Source organism: Cervus canadensis, chromosome 22, assembly GCF_019320065.1.
Source record: "Cervus canadensis isolate Bull #8, Minnesota chromosome 22, ASM1932006v1, whole genome shotgun sequence".
Classification (NCBI taxonomy): domain Eukaryota; kingdom Metazoa; phylum Chordata; class Mammalia; order Artiodactyla; family Cervidae; genus Cervus; species Cervus canadensis.
Window position 1 is genome coordinate 4,957,642 of NC_057407.1, and position 19,174 is coordinate 4,976,815.

At 45.9% G+C, this 19,174-nt stretch overlaps 1 protein-coding gene across 4 annotated transcripts in view; it reads left to right on the forward strand.

The window, feature by feature from the left end:
• Window positions 1-19,174, forward strand: part of VGLL4 (vestigial like family member 4) — a 152,841-nt gene that overhangs the window by 79,906 nt on the left and 53,761 nt on the right. The window lies entirely within an intron of this gene.

Genomic DNA, 19,174 nt, shown 5'->3' on the forward strand with positions numbered 1-19,174 from the left:
AAAACTCTTGAAAGATGTTATTTCTTTCTTTCTTTTTTTTTTTTTTTGGATGTCTGTTGGTGTTTTCTTTAGAGGAAGAACTTCTAGGACCCAAGCAAAAAGTTAAAACATGTCGGATTTTCTTTCTCTCCTTTTTTTTTTTTTTTAAACATACACCATCTACTGTACAGTATTCCTGTTGTATTCCTATAGCCAAAAAGCGCTTTGGATGTGCATATAGAGGGGAACAGAAAGTTACAGTGAATTTTTGTGTTGGGGAGTGATTGTCCCAAACAATGAAGTTTTTTTTTTTTTTTTTTTTTCTTCCTTCTATTCATTTCGGGGGCCCGGAAGGGCACCCATGTCACGGAGCACAGACTGGCTCTTTGTCTGAATTCCCATTTCCTGTACAGCTCCGGGAGAGTTCTGACATTGAGGGATGTTCCCTCCACACTCCATTCCCTTGTGGAAGCAAGCGATTGCACAACCCACCAACCAGTAAGCTAAATTAAAAAAAAAAAAAGAAACCTTCTGAATTCTTATTGTTTATTATCTCCTCCTAAACCATGAGGTATTTCCCCACTGCTGGGTAGTATTTCAAGCTGTCTCTGTTAGTAGTAAGAAGAGAAAAGGTGATTTCTTAATCTCCTGGAACATTATCTACGTGCGATTTGAAAATGTAGTAATGGTCTGAGTGTTGAGTAGTTGGAGACACTGGGGGAATTCTGCCCGGCAGGGGAAGTGTTTTTTTTTTTATAAACACATACAAATCTGATGCAGCAGGAGAAGTTTCCATGTTTTTGTCCTATAGTGAAACTGAGCATTTCTCTGGAAAAAGAAAACATGGAAGAAACTTGGGAGGGCGACCCGATCCACTTGTGTTTTCCATGTTAAAAAAATAAAAATAAAAAACTTTAGGCCTGTTGCCTAAGCATTCGAAAAGTTACCCTTTCCCCTTCAAGGAAAAAATAATTTCATTCTGTTTTTGTTTTTACTTTATCAGATAAACTTATATTTAAAGTTGCTTCTTTTTGTGGTTTTTGGTTTCTTTTAATCCTACTTGTTCAAGGAAAGCTAATCTTGGTGAATTGCTTCCTTTGAATCTGCTGTTTTAGGTATTATCCTGCTTCTAAAGTCCCTCATTTAAAAGGCAGACATGTTTAGAGTGGTCTAAGCAGCAAGTGATGGGGCTTGTTTCCCGTGAAAGTAACAGATTGCAGCCAGTGTAAAAGAATTTTTTTCTTTGTTTGGTGAACAAGAAATGGAAAACTTTTACGGGTACTTTCTGTTGGGTTGTCTTTGTAATTGAGGGACAGGATATTTTCAAAACAATACAAAGCATGATAATCAGCCTAGGAGAGGACGATAGGGATTATTAGGAAACTGATACCACATTAATCTTTTTTATATCTGCAGGTGGTGAGGAAAAGTTTACAGAAAGTGGGTCCAGGTTGCTCTGTGGTGTAGTGGATACACCCTACTCAAGAGTGGTCTCCTGGGCCCCCTCCTTAATTAGGAGGAAGAAGCTTTGCTTTTGAAAGTTGAGTAGATACGTGGGACGATGTGCCATATAGTCTGTTTGGTTTAAACATCTGCTGCTGTTTTCCTTATTATGAAAGTTAACATTATTTTAACACCAAAATAAATACACAGGAAATGAAGAAAAGCACAGCAAAATCTGAGTGGTGTTTATAGTGGGTTGTTTATGTCCTAGTGGTTTTCTCAGCGTAAACACTGCACACATCTGCTCTGAACTCAAAAGGGTGTTTGGAAGATGGGCATAAATCTTTGAAGGGATCTTTTTTTTTTTTGAATAAGAAAAACTGGAATAGTATTGTTCCTTCTAAATCCAACACTTTGAGAATATTCGTTTTAAACCCATCTGCGTTCCAGGGAAGTTATTTGGAAAATGGAATGTACAGTTGGTGGGCAGTGTTTGATTTCACTTAGAGCCCAGGCAGGTTTCATGTCTCTTGAAACTTGAACAGATTCAATTTTTAAAATTTTTAGTTAAAAAAAAAAGTTTATTATTCATTATTATCTCGGTCCGTTGTACTCCTTTCTTTAGTTGTAGCGTTTTACTCCACAAAATAAGCATGTGTCTGCACCATCTTTCCTCAGCCTCTCTAGCAACTTAGACACAAATAGGTCTGTTTTAGCCAGTTGTGTCATAGCATACACGGTCTTCCTAAAATCCCACATTCTGAGTGAATCCAAATAGCTTAGATAAGGACCCTCTGCTTGGGATCTGCTCCTTGACACCTGACTTGTACCATAGAAATCTGCAAGCATAATTGCAAAGAGAATTAAAGGGAAAAAAATGAACCACAAACAGTAGGTGTAGGTGGGGGCCTGTTGGGATAGGAGACATTGATTGTCATAAGGCAGGGAGAATCTGCTTGTGCCTAACTTCTGGAAACTAATTACCTTCCTTGGTGATAAGCCAGTTAGCACACTACGCTTGGGTATTAATGTGTCTTCAAAAAGCTCTGGTTTATTACTGAAGTCTTCAACAGTTACCCAGGTCATCATTGTCACCCTTCCTACTGTATGTTCAAATTATATCTGTTTGAATTCCCCTTTTGCCTCTATCTCTGTGAATAGGAGCCTTCATTTTTTCCCCCCTCTGAACTCCTGAGAATGCTCCGCTCGCAGATGGAAAGCCTCCTGAAGGCAGGGCTTTGTCTCCATCACTGCTGTCCTAATCCCGAGTCCTGGCATGACGCCTGGTGTGGCCCGTGGCCCTCAGGAATCGACGGGCTGAAAACTCCACGAAATCTCTCCATCAGCAATTGTGGTCGCTACTGTATAATTTAGCAGTTAATTGTCTACTGTCTCGCGTTCTTTAATTATCTAATTATTGCCAGGGCTACCCAGGGCCTTAGATGTTGCTAATCCATTTGCCTCGTTTTCGCCAAGGAAGCTGAGGCCCAGAGCGGTCAGTTGTCTGTCCTAGTTTACGCCGCAGGTCTGTGACAGAACTGAGTGGAGGAGCGGACCCAGTCAGTGGTTTTGACTGGCCTGTTCCTCTGTACCAGGTCTCTGAAAGTCTGTGGCATCTCCTTGTTAGTTATTCATGCCCCTCTTGGTGTGAGGGGAGCATGCTCCGTCCTGGGGACCGTCACAGCCTGCCGCACATGGACAGCATCTTTTGGGGCATGATGAACAGGTTGGGTCCGACCTGGATTCTTCCTTGCTCCAAAACTGGTTGCTGCTCTAGGTTGCCCCCCGGTCGCTGTGATCAGGGAAGGTGGGAACCAGGACTCTAGGTGAGGAGCCCCGGCGGCATCAGCCCTGCTTGCTGCCCTGGCATGGAGCTTTGCTCGACTTTTTTTTTTCCCAGCCGTGCAAAGGAGGCCCTGTGTAGACGCCAGTTCCCAAAGTTTCCTCAAGGGAACAGGGAGCTGGTTGACCATGGACTCTTCTCAAGATGGCTGGTGGTTCTATTTACATAATTACTCGCGCTGAAAGCTCAGGTCCTAATAAATGTGCTCATGGTTGGCCGTGGCTTTAAGCTGCTGTTAGTGATACTTTAATTATGGGTTAAGAGCCATTAGTGTGTAATTTGGTAGAGGAATTCTCCCCCCCCCTTTTAATTTAATGGTGTCATTTATATTGGGAGAAAGTAAGACTAGATTGCATCTTGAGATATTCTGGAAGCTTAAGAGAAGAGCATTCTAAGTTCCTGAACTTTCTTAAGCTGTTCGTTGTTTCAGAACATAATTATCCCTGGTTTCGTCGCAGGCTGCATTTAAGATGATTTTCCGGAATTGAAAGGAAAACACACACAGCTCGGGTGGTGGAGTCGAGTGAGAACCCCTACTTGGGGGTGTGAGCAGGGCCCCAGGGCCGGGCGACCACCGGATTTGTTTTGTTTTCTGCCAGCCAGCAGCAGTTTCATGGAGTCCTGCTTCCATTGTTCTTTGTCTAATGAACTCAGAGGCATCAGGAAAGTTAGGAGCGTGGGGTACCGGGCGGGGGGAGGGGCACGGAGCAGGGCCGATGTGCGCCGGCTGGGTTCGTCCCCAGCCCTGAAGACCCGGCGACCAGCTCTTCACCCGGGGTGTGTTTGGAGGTGGGACGTCTGCAGCTGTTTTGCTGAGGAAATTCGTTCTACCGTAGCTTTTAATTTGTAGGCGAGGGTCAGGAGTGAGGTGGGAAGTGAGGGAGAGGAGGAGGAGGGGAGGGCCGGGGGAGGCTGGGAGGAGCTTGGCTAAGGAAGCAAGCCCAGGTGAACCCCGAAACAAGCCCAGGTGAGCCCCAGAGCTCGCTGGCCAGGATGTGGCCAGTTGGGCCTCCTCCTGGTTACAGTTTGGGGGGGAGGGGGTGACAACCCCTTCTTCCTCCCAGCTCCCCTCCCTCCCCTGCCCTCTTCTGGAAGGATTATTATACTTGGCTGTTTCTGGGAACCCGCACAAGCTTTGTTTTGGAAGGTGGATTTCTCTTCCTTCCTCCCTCCTTCCTTCCCTATTGTCTGCAGGCCTTCAGTTCCTACAGGGTGTTTGGATTCGTCGGCAGTGAAGGCAGATATATAAAAAAAAAAAAAATGCGCTGTAAGATAAGATTTGAAAGCTCTCCTCCTCAGTTCGGCCCTTTATTGTGAGGACGCTGTAGAAAAGTGGGTTGTGTCCTGAAGAAATCGGATCCAGGTTTAGCACCTCTCCATGTACACAAGGATATAAAACCAGTCTTACCAGGGCTTGTTTCTGACCGTATCTGTTTGATCTCTGCCTATCTGAATGTTTATTCCGTGACCGTTTATACTGTGTGGTCTCTGTGTATATACTGAGCTCTCACTGGGGCTGAGAGGTCTTGCTCAGCAAGGGCACTTTTGTCTCACAAAAACCCTCCCTCTTTTATTTTGTAATAAACTCATATATCACCCTCCCCCCCCCCCCCAGAAAAAACTTCACCCACTTTATTTGAAAAGCAGGGTTTGAAAATTGTATTTTCTCTTTTGCTCTCTTCCACTCTGCCTTCCCAAATGTTACACGGTCTCCTAAGTTTTAAGGGATTGTTTCAATCAGTTTGTTTTCTGATCCTGCCTTTTTTTCCCCCCCTTTTTCTTTCTTTCTTTCTTAGAATTCTGTAGATTGTTTTAGTTTCAGGGTATTGTATACAGGATATGTTTTAATCCTAACCATGTGAATCACTGCCCATTGAAAGAATGTTTATTTACGCTAAATAAAATAGAAAATTTCTTCTTCAAGTTGTCTTTAATTTGTGGCTATTTATATGATCTTTCCGAACTCTTAACATTTCACCCCCATCTGTTTGCAAAGACGTCTGTAAACATAACAAACAAGTATATTTAGTGAGTGAGCCGAGAAGACTCAGGGCTGCGCTTTGTCACCCAGTATCCATTCTCGTAAACATGTATGGAATGTTTCTACTCTGCGGAGGAATGTGTTCGGTCTCTGGGCTAATGTGTGTGTCTGGCTGTCTCTCTCTGTCCCTCTGTATTGCTCTCTGTCTCTGCCTCTCTCTGTGTTTCTCTGTCTTAACACTTTTTATCATGAAACATGTATACACCTGAAAGTGTGTAAAACATGTGTGTAGTTTATAGTTAAAAAAAATAACCAACCTTGTCGTGATCACCAGGTGAAGAAACAGTCAGTCGCCTCCTCCAGGTTCTCTCGCAGGCACAATTTCTCCTGACCCCTAGAGGTCATCACAATTGTAACTGGCTTCACTTTATACTTTTAACTACCTATGTGCGCCATTCAAAACAGATTAGCTTAGTTTTGTCTGGTGTTTTTTTTTTTTTTTGCAGTACTGTCCTGTAATTCTTCTCTCGTGTCTTGTGTATGAGGTCTTCTAAAGTAGTGGCCACGTCCTAAGAGGTTTTCTTCTCCGTGTGAATGAAGCCTGCTCCCCGGGCGGGCGAGGGGTGCCTCACCCTGGAATATCCACAGAGGTTCCCGCCGCCCTCCTCACTGCCCTGTTTCCCTGCTGTTAACAGGCCTGGTGACGCTTTGGCCTGAACTGGTTTTTTTTTTCCAGCCAGTATTTTGGTCACAGTCTTCACCACCTGTTAAAACCCTCCACCATCCATGTGTCATGGAAAACTGCATGTCAGAAAAATTCTGCCCAGTTTCAGAGAGCGCAGAGCAGGGGGGGACCCTTCTCGAGGTACGTAGCTTAATTAGGACCCAAACAGAAACTTCGGTCCTGCATTAATTAATAAGCAATTTGCTTAAAGGGCTGAGACCTGTCACAAGTCAGCTTTGATGCCCTGCCAGGTTTCTTGGGATGGTGATCCAGGGACTTTCAGATAAACAGCGGAAAGCTTACATTGTTCCAGCGCTCAGACAATGCGCGACATTGTATAGACAGGGCTGCCAGTGAGCAACCAAGGGCCCAAACTGTCGTGGGGCGGCCTTACGCACCGTCTGAAACGGTGAATGGAGAAGGATCACCCATTTGGATCGCTCTTGGTGTTCCGTTTGTGTCTGCTTTGCATGAAAATGGTTGCCTGTTAATTCTTGGCCAATGATTTGATTTTAATAGAGCGAATTCCAGAATTTAATGGCCCGATGCAGATGTGTGCTGCCAAGCGCTGGAGCGGTGTTTACAGTGCCCCCGCTCCAGCTGGACCCAGCCCGCCGCCTCCCCGAGGACAGCTGATGAGTGCCCATCTCTGGATGTTCGCCTCCTCCCCTCTTTGGAAACAAGCACATCTTCCCTTAGGTGGCAGCCTGGTTAAAGTGACAGGGGACTAACCTAAACTTTGATTTCATTGTCCGCAGCTTTCTCCTGTACGCCTGTCCCCTCCCTTTCTGACAGTCTGTCCTTTTGAGCTGCTGTTTTTCCAATGAGCCACTGGTAACACTGATTGGCTGACCCCGCAGAGAACCCTTGTTTTATTTCCCTGCTGAAAAGCGCTGACCTCTTCGCCAGTGCCTACAATCACCCAGGAGAGGGACTCGGGCAGCTTCTTAGAGGAATATGTAATAGCTGTGCCAGGCTTGACGTTCTGTTGAGTGGAGGGTAAGAGGGGCGGGAAACAGCAGTCGTTCTCTGTCTAAAACCTGTGTGGGGTTTTCGAGCACTATCCTGCAGAATTCTCAACTGGGAACAGTTACAGCCAGGTACTGGAGATGATGGGGGACCCTTTTTCTGTTAGAGGCTTTATGTCAATAAAGAGGGGGAGAAGGGGAGAGGGGAGAAGGGGTGGAGTGAAATAGAATCCCAGGATTAGCGGGAGACACCAAGTATTACTCCTGGTGTCCAATAATAAATACAACACATTACTTATATATATATGTGTGTGTGTGTGTATGTATAAAACATGAGGGAAAGTCACTCGGTCATGTCCAACTCTTTTTGAGACCCCATGGACTGTCTCAAAAGTCTGTCTCCATGAGACCCCATGGAGCTCACCAGGCTCCTCTGTCCATGGGATTCTCCAGGCAGGAATACTGGAGTGGGTAGCCATTCTCTTCTCCAGGGGATCTTCCCGACCCAGGGGTCGAAGCCGGGACTCCCGTATTTTAGGCAGACGATTTACCGTCTGAGCCACCAGGGAAGCCTGTGTAAAACATGTATATAAATACATACACACACACACACACACGTGTGCATACGGTATGCGGTTTTATATTGTGTCTAACAGAGAATGGGGGAGAGCTTTCCTGTAGAGGTGGAGGAACCCTTAGACACCACTTAAGGAGAAAGTAGAGGGACCAACATGACTCCTTGGCTTTCCCACCCGCAGGCTCTTTGGGATCCAGCTCCATCCGTCTGTTCTTGCTCACAAGTCCCCACCTTCTGGCCTTGGGGACGTCTCCGTGATGGGTGTCTTTCCTGATTCCCTTTTCTTTCTCCCTCTCCTGGGTCTCCCTCTTTGTCATCTGCTCACACTCAGGTCTCTCCCAATTTTAAAACAAGAAGCCCCAACCTTGTGTTTTCTTCCTCACCATTAGACCTTCTCCTTGCCATCCACGTTACGGGGGGAGAAGGTCGGTGTTCTGTCCATCCGCTCCTCAGCCCGCTGACGTCTGATCTCTGTTCCCACCACTCCGCTGAAGTCCTGCTGGACAAGGGCACGCAGCGCCGTCCTGGTGGCACGTCCCGTGGACACTTTTAGTCTTTAGCTGAGTCTTTGCCTGTGGTGCTGAGTCCTTCCATAACCTTTACATCTTTTCATCCCTTGGCTCAAAGACTACCCCGTCCCCACTCCCTCAGGAATGGAGTTCTGGGCGCGGCATCAGCAGGGCTTGTGTGGCTCCTGGGCGTGGGGAGGAGGGTGGATGAGAGGAGGCGGGCTGAGAAGGGTTTGTCTGTAGCTTGAGGACGAATTGGGAGGAAACAGGAGAAATGGGAGAGGGCGTGAACCTGCAGTGGTTCGGGCAAGGGGTGATGGTAACCCGAGTCACTGCGGGGATCTCAAGGAGGAGGTGGTTGGGGGGAGTGGATCTTGGATTTGGAGAGAAGCCTGAGGGGATGTGGTTCTGGATGGGAGCAGGGGAGCCCCCGCCCCGCTCTCTGCCTCTGGCACTTGCAGCTGGAGGGACGGTGCTGCCACTTGCAGAGAGGGAACCCCGGGTGAACACTGGGTTCTGGGGCGAGACTCTTGAGTTTCCCGAGCGTAGTCTCAAGTATGTTTAGTTTGAAGGACTTTGAAATGAGTGTATGGTCTAGATCTCAGAGGAGCGGGCTGCTGCAGAAGACTGAGACTTGGGATAGAGAATAAGAGTGGTCACTGAGGAAGAAAGACTGAAGGGAGAAGTTGCAGCAGCCTGGGAACCCATCCCTCAGCCTGGTCTCCGACGGTTTACTGCCTTATCACTAAGAAAACGGCATCACCAACCCCACCTCTGATTGCATTCCCCCTGGATCCGCGTCCATGATTCTTCACTCTGCCCTCCAGCCTTGTCCTCCACTCAGCCATTGCCCGCATCCTTTCTGCCGCCAACCCCCAACCCACACCTGTGGTCCAGATACACGCAACCCCATCCTTTGTGTGAGCTGCCTCTCTATGAAATTCCACCTGCTCCAGGCCTTTTGCCTTTTATCTCTTTGTTCTCAGCACCAACCACTGTGGTGTCTGCTTTGGTGAGAATCGACTCTACCGACTTTTCGTTAAAGATCAAGAGACATTGGAGCTGTGTGATTAGCCCTGGGATGCTCGGTTAATGGCTAAGACAAATGAGTTTGTCAATTCCTATCAAGTTACTCTTAGGGGAAGGACAGATACCAGGGAAAAGACGCGGGGGTATGAAGGTTTGGTTGAGGGGAAATCTTTAAGACTCAGTTTCTTTAGAGAAACATTTTGAAGTGGGCTGGTTGCTTGAAAATGACTTCCTCAACTCATCTTGTTTTCTAGTTACTTCACTTTGGTCTATGAGGTGAACTGATCATTTCTGGGGAAAATATTTAATACCAGTTACCTGCCAGGCCCTGTTTTATGTACTGGGGACATAGCTGTCAACAAAATAGACACCAAGATCCCTGAGATTTTGGAGCTTAACCATGGAGATGAGAGACAAACAATGAAGATGTAAATAAAGAAAGAAGATAATTACAGATTATGAAAAAGGTGTGATTGCTAACAGGTTGATGTCTCTTAGCTGACTTAACGGTTTATGATAGTTTTATCCATTCTTTAAAAGTGACTGGTTTAAAAAAAAAAAGTGACTGTTTTCATTTTCAGACTTTGAGTGGATGATGTTTCTCTCATTGTCTTGTGCAGGACTTAGACGTATGCTGAGGAAACTTGAAAATGATTTCCTTTCCTTTGGGATCCTAGAAGTGTGAGGTCTTCTACCTGATCTGTTAACCGCGGTCATAGTCGGACTGTCTTCGCTCTGTCGTACCTGTCTATTATGTCGGGAACTAGCATTTATTGTAGCATTATCAACTTAAACCCCAAATGGTTAGATGGTTCATTTGGGTCCTAAAAGGAATAAAATATGTATTTAGAATGACAAAAATTCAGTGAATTAAAAAAAAAAAAAAAAAGCCTAGGTAATCAATGGATTAGTGGTATGTTTTTCTTTAAACCTCTCTAGCCATACCTTGAAAGATATTGCCCTGTCTGGGATAGGTCCTACAAGAGCCCGGGGGAATTTTTATTGTGAGCTCTTATTTTGTGATAGAGGGTTCGGGGAGCGGTAGACAAAAGGCTGGTCTTGGACTTAATATGGGCCATGGACTTGCAGGGTCCCACCTCTTTGGTTTTGTTTCTTCTTGCCTTTGTTGACATTGAGACATAATTAATTATGGTGAAATTTTGAGGGCATGGCTTCACGAATTTTTCCCTTATGTTTATACCTTTTGTAATCACCACCCAGATGAAGAGACAACATTTCCATCATCACAGGAAGTCCCTTCTTGCCTCCTTGCCAGGCAGTACCCACCCCCCAACCCCCCGCTGGAGGTAATCAGTGTTTTGACTGGGTGGTTATAAATTATTGATAGTTTTGCCTGCTCTTTGGCTTTGTGTAAATAGAATTAATTTGACTCCAGCTTCTTGTGCTCAGCATGGTATTTCTGAGATTCATCCACGTCCTTGCCCAGATCAGGGGTCTCTTCTTTGAGATCGCCCTGCTGTAGTCTGTTACATGAGTGTATCACAGTTCATTTCTAAGGTTGAGGGGACATTTGCCTTGTTTTCAGGTTTTCACCATTATGAATAAAGATGCTCTAAACACTTTTTCCCCCCTATGGTAAAAAGATACATAACATGAAATCTGTTATTGTAGCCATTTTTAGGGTACAGTTCAGTGGTTTTCAGCATATTCACTTTGTGGCTGAGCCTCCAAACATTTTGATACAAGCCTTTTTGTGGACTCACCTGCTCCTTTCTCTTGGGTAAATACTTCTGGGTTTAATTGTCGGGTCATTGGGTAAGCTTAAGTTTTTTTAGAAACTGCTCAACTGTTTTCCGGAGCGGTTGTACCATCTGACGCTCGCACCGGCGGCGCAGACGGGCTCCAGAAACCCTGCGTCCTCCGCAGAACGTGGTGTTGCCAGTCTTAAACTTTAGCCCCGCCGGGGGTCTAGGACAGTAATGTTGCAGTGTTTTTTAGTGTTATCTGTAGAGTCCATTACTTAACTGGAACACCCGCTATGACACTGCTCACCGGGCTGGTGTGCCCTAATACACAGTCTCTGCGTTTGAAGAATCGACGGTCTCAGAGGCCGGAGTAGGTACATTTGTTGTCTAATTTCAGGTCAGAGGTAGTGATGTTCGTATTGTTCAAAGGAGCACTTGTTTTTCCAAGTGGGTAAATCCACAGCCATGGAAACCAACGGGCGGCCAGATCCAGAGATGGGCGCAAACACCAGCGTGGCACAGAGGACTCTCTTTGGGAACACGTGCCCTAGTCTGGTGCTGCTTGGCCTTAGCTCCTGTTGGGTAGTGATTCATCCACCCACTGTCCTGTTGAGAGAAAGCTCAGGGTTTAAGCTCTGGCAGCTCCAGTTTGATTCATCTCCTGGTTTGCCTACCATCCCCTTTAGGCTCTTTCAATCCACTGTCCTCCCTGCCCCCCAACCCTCCCCCGCTCCCGCTTTAGATTGTCCTCCCTGCTTCTTTCCAGCAATGTGGATTCTGTTCCCCTTCCTGCCTCCCTTTATAAAAACTTTACCTGAAACTTTTTATAGGCAGAAATTGTACTGTAACCTGTTTAATTCTCAATTCTTGGCAAGATGCCTTGCCCTCTTTCAATGCGTGGAATGTTTATATTCTTTCCCTTTGAATATCCATGGCGTTTACAGCCTGTAATATTCATTTAGCAGTTATATCACCTTGTATTTTGTTATCTTTAATGTAAATAAAGCGTGACGTTGAAAGCAAACAAACGTTACAGCTTCCATCTAAATAAGTAAGGTGTTGAAGCTTGTCTGCAAAATAGTTACCTTGGAAAATTACCACTCTTAACACTGTGATGATCTCATTCCCAGATCATTGTTGGTGTTTTAGAAGTTGCCTTCGTGGGCTTGAGATGCATAGGCCACAAAGGCAGCTTTGGAACGTTTTGAGCGGTGGCCAGTAATTAAATACACGCAGCAGACACTCGTAGAGGACTCTTCCTGCCTGCAACGCTCAGTTCGATGTTAGTGTGCCTATAAAATGACGAGCTGGTTTTTCCTTTGTTGTTCTAAAGCCAGTTCCACAAGTGGAGTTTGAAAATAATCTTTTAATCAGTGACAACTTTCTTTGGAATAAGTAGGCTCAAGTCATTCCAGAATGACTGCTCTGAAAATGACAACACTCATTTGCATGCTCACCAGAAATTTTTACAGTTCGGTTTTATTCGAGTGTCTCTCTGCGGGCAGCACCTCTCGTGGTGACCGTGGCAAGCCCTGGGTGAGCACGCAGTGACTTGCGTTCACACAGCCCTTGTTTTAGAGGGCTGAGATAACTTGGCTGTTAACGCTGGGTGGAGTGACAGTCTTCTGGCTTCATCTGGGAACTGGTGAGCTGCGTGCACTCATTTGAATGCTGGTGAAGCTCTAGCAACCTGCTCTTCGGCTCACTTGAGGGAAGATTTGAATGCTACCTGGTTTGCCTGGGAGGGATTTTCTGTAGAGCAACTCCCACATCGCCATCGCAGACGGGGCACGGCCAGAGCTCTGGGGGCCACGGGGGTGTACGGAGCGCCGCTCAGGGAGTGTTCGTGGCATCTGAACATGCTTATTGCTGCCTTTAAGGGTTATGATGTCTCCGGCTCTGCTAAGTCTTATGGTCATGAGAAAAAAAGAAAAGTTCCTGCCCTTCCCAGGGCTTATCTTTTAAGTAACACGAGAATAAAAGAAACTTCTGGGACGCTGGGACACACGTCTCATGTGGGAACTTGTGTTGTTTTGGTTTTGTGGCCTGTGTGTGTGCGCGTGTGTGTTTCACATGGTTTATTACTTTGGGTGTGGCATATTCCCCTTCTGCATTTGCTTCATCTCACCTTGGTTACGCCGCAGCCGTGCCAGTTGCTTGACTAATCCTCCCAACGCCCAGAGTTCATCGGCCGTTACCTTAAAAAGGTAGAGCGCCGGCGTGTTGACTGTCCTCCGTGTCGGCCCTGTTTCTTACGTAGCTTTTTAAAGATGATAGTTTCTTTTTGTTTTTAAATCTAGTAGTTTTTTTCACCGCTTTATTACTGAGATATAATTTACATGCCATAAACTTTACCTATTTGAAGTACACAATTCAGTGCTTTTTAGAATATTCACAGACTTTCATAAAGATGGAATTCTGTAGCACTGTCTTTTGTGACTGGCTTCTTGCACTTAGCATAATGAGAGGCTCACTCTTGTAGCAGGGGCCAGTACTTCATTCCTTTTTATGGTTGCATAATAGTCCCTTGGATGGCTAGACCACATTTTGTTTATACAAAAGATACTGTTTTTTAAGAAGTGCTAATAGTTCCTAGATGCAGGTTGGGCTGAGAAATTATTCGGACTACCATGTCTCTTTGGCTCTGAAAAAGCAGAAGAAAAACATGCTGTTTTGTCTGCTGATCTGCACTCGAACGCCAGCAAAACGTCCTGGTCCCAGTCCTATGGGATAGCCCCCTGGAGCAATAGCATGGTTTATTTTCAGTGTCTGAGTGATGCTTTCTGCTCACAGGAAGACCAACAGTCTCTGCCTTTGTTGTTTTTCTGTTCGGTTTTGCTCACTCATACGTTGCATAGGGCTTCCCCGGTGGCTCAGTGGTGGAGAGAGACTGCCTGCCAATACAGAAGACGCAGCTTTGACCCCTGGGTCTGGAAGACCCCCCTGGAGAAGAAAATAGCAACCCACTCCATTATTCTTGCCTGGAGAATTCCATGGAGAGAGGAGCCTGGAGGGCTGCAGTCCATGGGGTGGCAAAAAAGTCAGACAGGACTGAGCGACTAAACGACGATGTTACATAAATGGTTCTGGAGGAGGGAGGTAGATTCCTTGCTGTCAAATAATTTGCACTTCAGACGTGGCGTTTTATTTGTCCACCATCCGTGTGTGTGTGTGTATGGCAGTGAAACTGGATTTTCTATTTTGGATCTCTGATTTTACATGGATGCCTGTCGGTAGATGTATCTATATATATTTAGAACATTTCTGTATAAAGTTTTCTACATATATATAGATAGATAGAAGGAAGGTCCATGGCACTTTCAAAGACTTCAGAACCAAATGTCTTTCAACCTCGACCGTAATAGATAAGCAGCTTGGTGTCCTCTGGTTTTCTTGTCAGGGGTCAGATCAGATAGACTGACTCGGAGGCCTAATTACAGGGTAAGAGAATTGCGCTGCCAGAGGTCAGGGGCCGCGCTTCTATCTTGAGGTAGCCTTTGAAAAGCAGTCTGGGGCAAAAGAAAAAGCCTCTGGCAACTGCGGGATTTTTGGAGAGAGAAACCTTTGGAAGGCAGCATCTGATTCTTTATAAATTATCTTACTGTTTTATTTCTTAATGTAAGAATATCGCAAGACTGAAATGAGATGTCTTAAAAGGCAGATCCTGGAGGTTTTGACCTCCTTCCTCTGACACCAGTTCCCCCAGGGCTGTTCTCAGACGCATCCACAGCTGGCCCGAGGGTGATCCCCAAGGCCCTGTGGCCTCCATTTCGTCCTGGGGAGCCAGCCGGGAGAACTTACTTAGCGAGCTGAGTCTGGTGTCTGCAGAGTGTCTCTCAGCTCCCTTCCCTGTCCCTCTCAGTTTTCTCAACTTGGAGAGGTTTATGAATAAATCGGTAGCTGCGGACTCCCATCAGCAGAGCTTTTATGGACCATCTCTTGGTCCTGTTGGAAGGATGTCAGTACATGCATTACGGGGGACATAGGGCCACAGATGTGTACCCATGCTCCTTAAGGGAAAACCGAGGCACCGGTGAAGGTCCCCTCACTGAGGTTCTGACCGCTGAAAAGGTCAACGGTTAAAGAAATTGGTAGAGAAGTACATCACAGTTTGAAAACAGGGTCTCCTGAAGGTGGTTTTAAATGTTTGACCTGTGATCGTTGGCTGGAGGAACCAGGAATGGGCCTGAGTCTTGTTCTCTGGGCATTTTCTCACCAGACACTTGAGCCTGGAGATGCCCGGTCCTTAGTTCTTCTCTTCCACCATCCACATCACACATCCAAATACCCCTTAACTAGTTCAAACGTTTGACTGATCAGAATACTGGTTGACCGTAGTATTGATCAGTTTTGAAAGTGGAAGAAGGACAAGTTGGAGATGCGCGCCAGTGTGCTTGGAGACATCCGGGAGTGGGGGGAGTGGTGCTTAAATGACAGATTTTTAGGGTCCCTGGACAACCCTTTCATTAGAGCTTTGTGTTTTAAACAAGCATTCCCGGTGATTCTGAGATAGGTGGTCCAGGACCACACTTGGGAAAACCTTGTACCACAGTGGAGGGTAGGAGCACCGGAATGGGAAGCAGTAAGGACGGTTTCCAGGGATCAATGACAATAAGCTGAGAGCCACTTCCGGTTTACGTAGGAGCCTGGTTTACATTGGTAGCTCACGATCAGACTTAATCAAAAGTTAATTTACTCCCAAATCTTCAGGAATACATTTGTCACATGAAATCAGTTTCACCTGGTAAATATTCAGGATCAGCAACTTGGACAGAAAACCCTGTGAAAGAGAGTGTAATTCCTCTTTACACAGCACCTATTTTTAACTCTTGACTAACATAAGATCCCTTACTGCTTCAAGTTCCTAGATCCTTCCTCTTATTCCTTCCAGCAAGGCTCCAGTGCCCTGACAGTGTCCCAGTTAATGATGCATGGTCTCAGTGAAGTACGCTGAAAATATGGGGGTGAATGTAGAAGCAAGAATTTGGATGTGGATGAGGTGACTTCCCTTTCTGCATCCCAGATTATGGTCTCTGGAGTTTGAGCACCTTTGGGAGTCAGAATATGTTTAATGTGAGAATCTTTAGTGACCGTCCATCCTGTTGATGTCCAAGGAAGGTTGACGCATTAGCCATTTAAGTTATTTGCCGAAATATCAAGCGCTTACATTAAATGAATCATTGAAGCCTGCACACCCCAGAGTGAGTGTAAGAAAGAAAAGGCATGTCCCTCAGGCCTCGGCTCTCAAGGCAGCAGATGGGAACGTCTCAATTACATGAGCTAACACCTGTCTCTCTGACTTGACTGGGTCTGTGCTACAGTATGCTGTGGAATTACTGATTCTGAAATCCCTGGAAAGCGTGGTTGAAATGAGATTGACAAAGAGCTAGACCCTCAAGGTTAATGGCACAGAGAGAATAAGAGGCCTGGAGAACGAACAGTGAAATACAAATGTCAGTGGTTGCAAACCACTCATCCATTTAATTTGCTGGAAGTTAATATGGTCTAGTAGACCCCAAATGAAAATGTTTCAGTATTGCTTTATTTCTTCATTAGTCTAATTCCCATTGACCTTGTGTCAAGGCTGAAACAATTTATTTTATTTTAAGGCTGAAACAATTTAGAAGCATACTAGCGTGGGCTCAGTTTTAATGACTGTTGTCAGCATGGTTTTAAAGAAAATAGGTTGGCAAAACACATGTAGGTCCTTAAATCTATTAATAGTGTGACATTGTGTTTCTTTGTTTTGTAAAACCATTAAAATAAGGCTCTGGGAGATGGCTTGAATTTCTGAAATGCCAGAATGTCTGTGGTGAATATCACCGTTATTTAGGAGTTTGCTACCCGGGTGTATCTGGTGGGTATTTAGCAATGGCTGGGGCCTCGTTGTACGTAGGCTGGCCTATCAAAAAGCAAGAGGGAAAGCTAGTGGCTTTTAAGAGAGCGTTTGTAATAAAAGTTGCATACCTTATAGGATAAGTGTAAAAATAGATGTGAGTAAAAAGACAGGAGGACCACAGAATCAGAGGACACTTTACACATCAAATATCTGGTAGTGGACTTGAGTGTAGAGTGTATAAAAAAACTCTTATACCTCAACAATACACAGACCGGTAACCCAATTAAAAAATGAATAGAGGATTTGGGGAGAGGGGAGGACAGGGTGAGCTGTATGGAGAGAGTAACATGGAAACTTACATTACCGTATGTAAAGTAGATAGCCAATGGGAATTTGCTGTATTAAAAAAAAAATGAATAGAGGATTTGAACAGACACTTCTCCAAAGATATACAGATGGCCAATAGGCACATGAGAAGATGCTCAACATCATTAGTCATTAGAAAACCGCAAGTTAAAACTACAGTGAGGTACAACTTCATACCCACTGACATCAAACAGTAGAAAATGACAAGTGTTGTTGAGGATCTGGGGGAGTTGAAATCCTCCTCTGTCACCGGTAGGAATTTTAAATGGTATAAGCTCTTTAGAAAACAGTTTGGCAGTTCCCCAAAATGTTACAGACAGAGTTGCCATTTGACCCATCAGTTCAGTTCTGAGGTATACAGCCAAGAGAATTGAAAACACGGCCTCACGAAAATCTGTCCGCAGATTTTACACCCATAGCTGCATTATCTTAACCAAAAGGCAGACGCAGTCCAAGTGCCCATCCCCCGATGAATGGGTAAATAGAATATGGCATATCACCTATGATGAAATATTATTTGGCAGTAAAACGAACGTATTGACATATATTATTACAACATGGATGAACCTTGGAAACGTTATGCTGAGTGAAAGTGAAAGAAGTCTTCGTATGTGATTTCAGTTCTAAGAAATATGTCCCAAATAGGCAAATCTCTGGGCACAGAAAGGAGGTGAATGGTTGCCAGAGGCTGGAGGGTAGGGGACAGCGTGGGGAGTGATTGCTAAGGGCTGTAAGTTTATTTATTTATTTTTTTGGCGGAGAAGGGAAGGATGAACTATTTCCCCCCCTCAGACTGTGGGGATGGTTGTACAACCCTATGAATACGCTAAAACGCATAGAAGCGGGCAGCTTTAAATGGGTGACTTTTATGGTGTACGAATTATATCTCAGCAAAGATTTTGTAAGACTTGGAGGTTTGGAGTGGAGCATGTTGTTCGTTACTGTTACTTTATTCATTTGATTCTTGGCAAAGTTCTGTGGGTGGGCATTTGCTCACGTGAAAACATTGTGCAAAGTACCCTTAGCTGGAATCTGAGCCTCGCCGGGACCCGTAGTCCACTGGGCGGGTGCCCGGCGCTCCGGGGACCTTCCGTGCTGAGCGTGATGCAGGTCTTCTCAAGAAGCTGACAGTCGACTACAGTGCCTTCTTTAAATCACTACTCGCTATCTTAGAAGAAGCAAGTTGGCGTCGTGCATGCTGCAAGACGATCCTCACGGAGAATGATGTGTGCGTGTTGGGGTCCGGTGTTTGCAGCCCGGGGGAAAGGAGAGGAGGGGGTGGAATTCCAGGTCAGCCAGGGCAGGTGAGCACATGGCCACACGTCCGCATGCAGGTGCTGCTTTCCGCCTCAGGCCTGGCCACTCTGTCGGCCCGTGGGGTGAAGTCCACCCTCCGTTCTTGAGTGTGGCCAGTGGAAGAGGCCGCTCCGGGACCTGCATGCAGGGCTGTTCCCCTGGGGCCAGTCTGATGGGAAGTGGGCAGAACGAGGGCTCACGGGCGTGGTGGGCAGCTGCCTGTGAAGCCGACCCAAGTTTTTTTACTCATGGTGATCGACTTTAGGGGGCTTTGGAGAGGCCACCCCCCAGCACCACCATCCGTGGGCTTGCTTTTCTCCTTCCTGTCGCCTCCGTGCTTCCACTGGGTCTCTCGTGCTCCGGAGGCTCAGTGACACCGTTCTGTTTCCCGGTGTCCTGTGCCCACTGGTGAACTCCTGCTCATCATTCGAAACCGAGACGGTGCACACTCGTCTCCAGTAAGCCTCTCCGGAGTCCTGTGACCTGGCCAAGTTGCCAAGCCACTTTTTGCTGCCATTTTCCTCTTCTGAAAGATGAGATTAATAGTATAGTACCTACTCTGTAGGAAATTAGAAAGATGGAATGAAATTCACATACATAAAGCTTTCGGAATCCCTCTTGCCCCCCCAAGTAAATATTTGCTCCTGAGTGGTTACCCATCTTCCCGATTACTAATCTCAGGCGGAGGCCTTGGCTGCCCTCTCTGCTTTCAGGGCATTAGCATGCACGCGTGTCCGTCACTAACAGTACGTTCTAGGGGAAACTTGTAAATTCCCTGAAAAGTCTGCCATGTGGCCAGAGCTGTACAGATAAGGTTGTTCCTGTGTTACAGGGAGTGTGTGTGTTGGGGGGTGATTCACAGTCACCTCTTCTAATAGTCACTCCGCGGAGTCTGTCTGAGGAAGGAGGTTAGG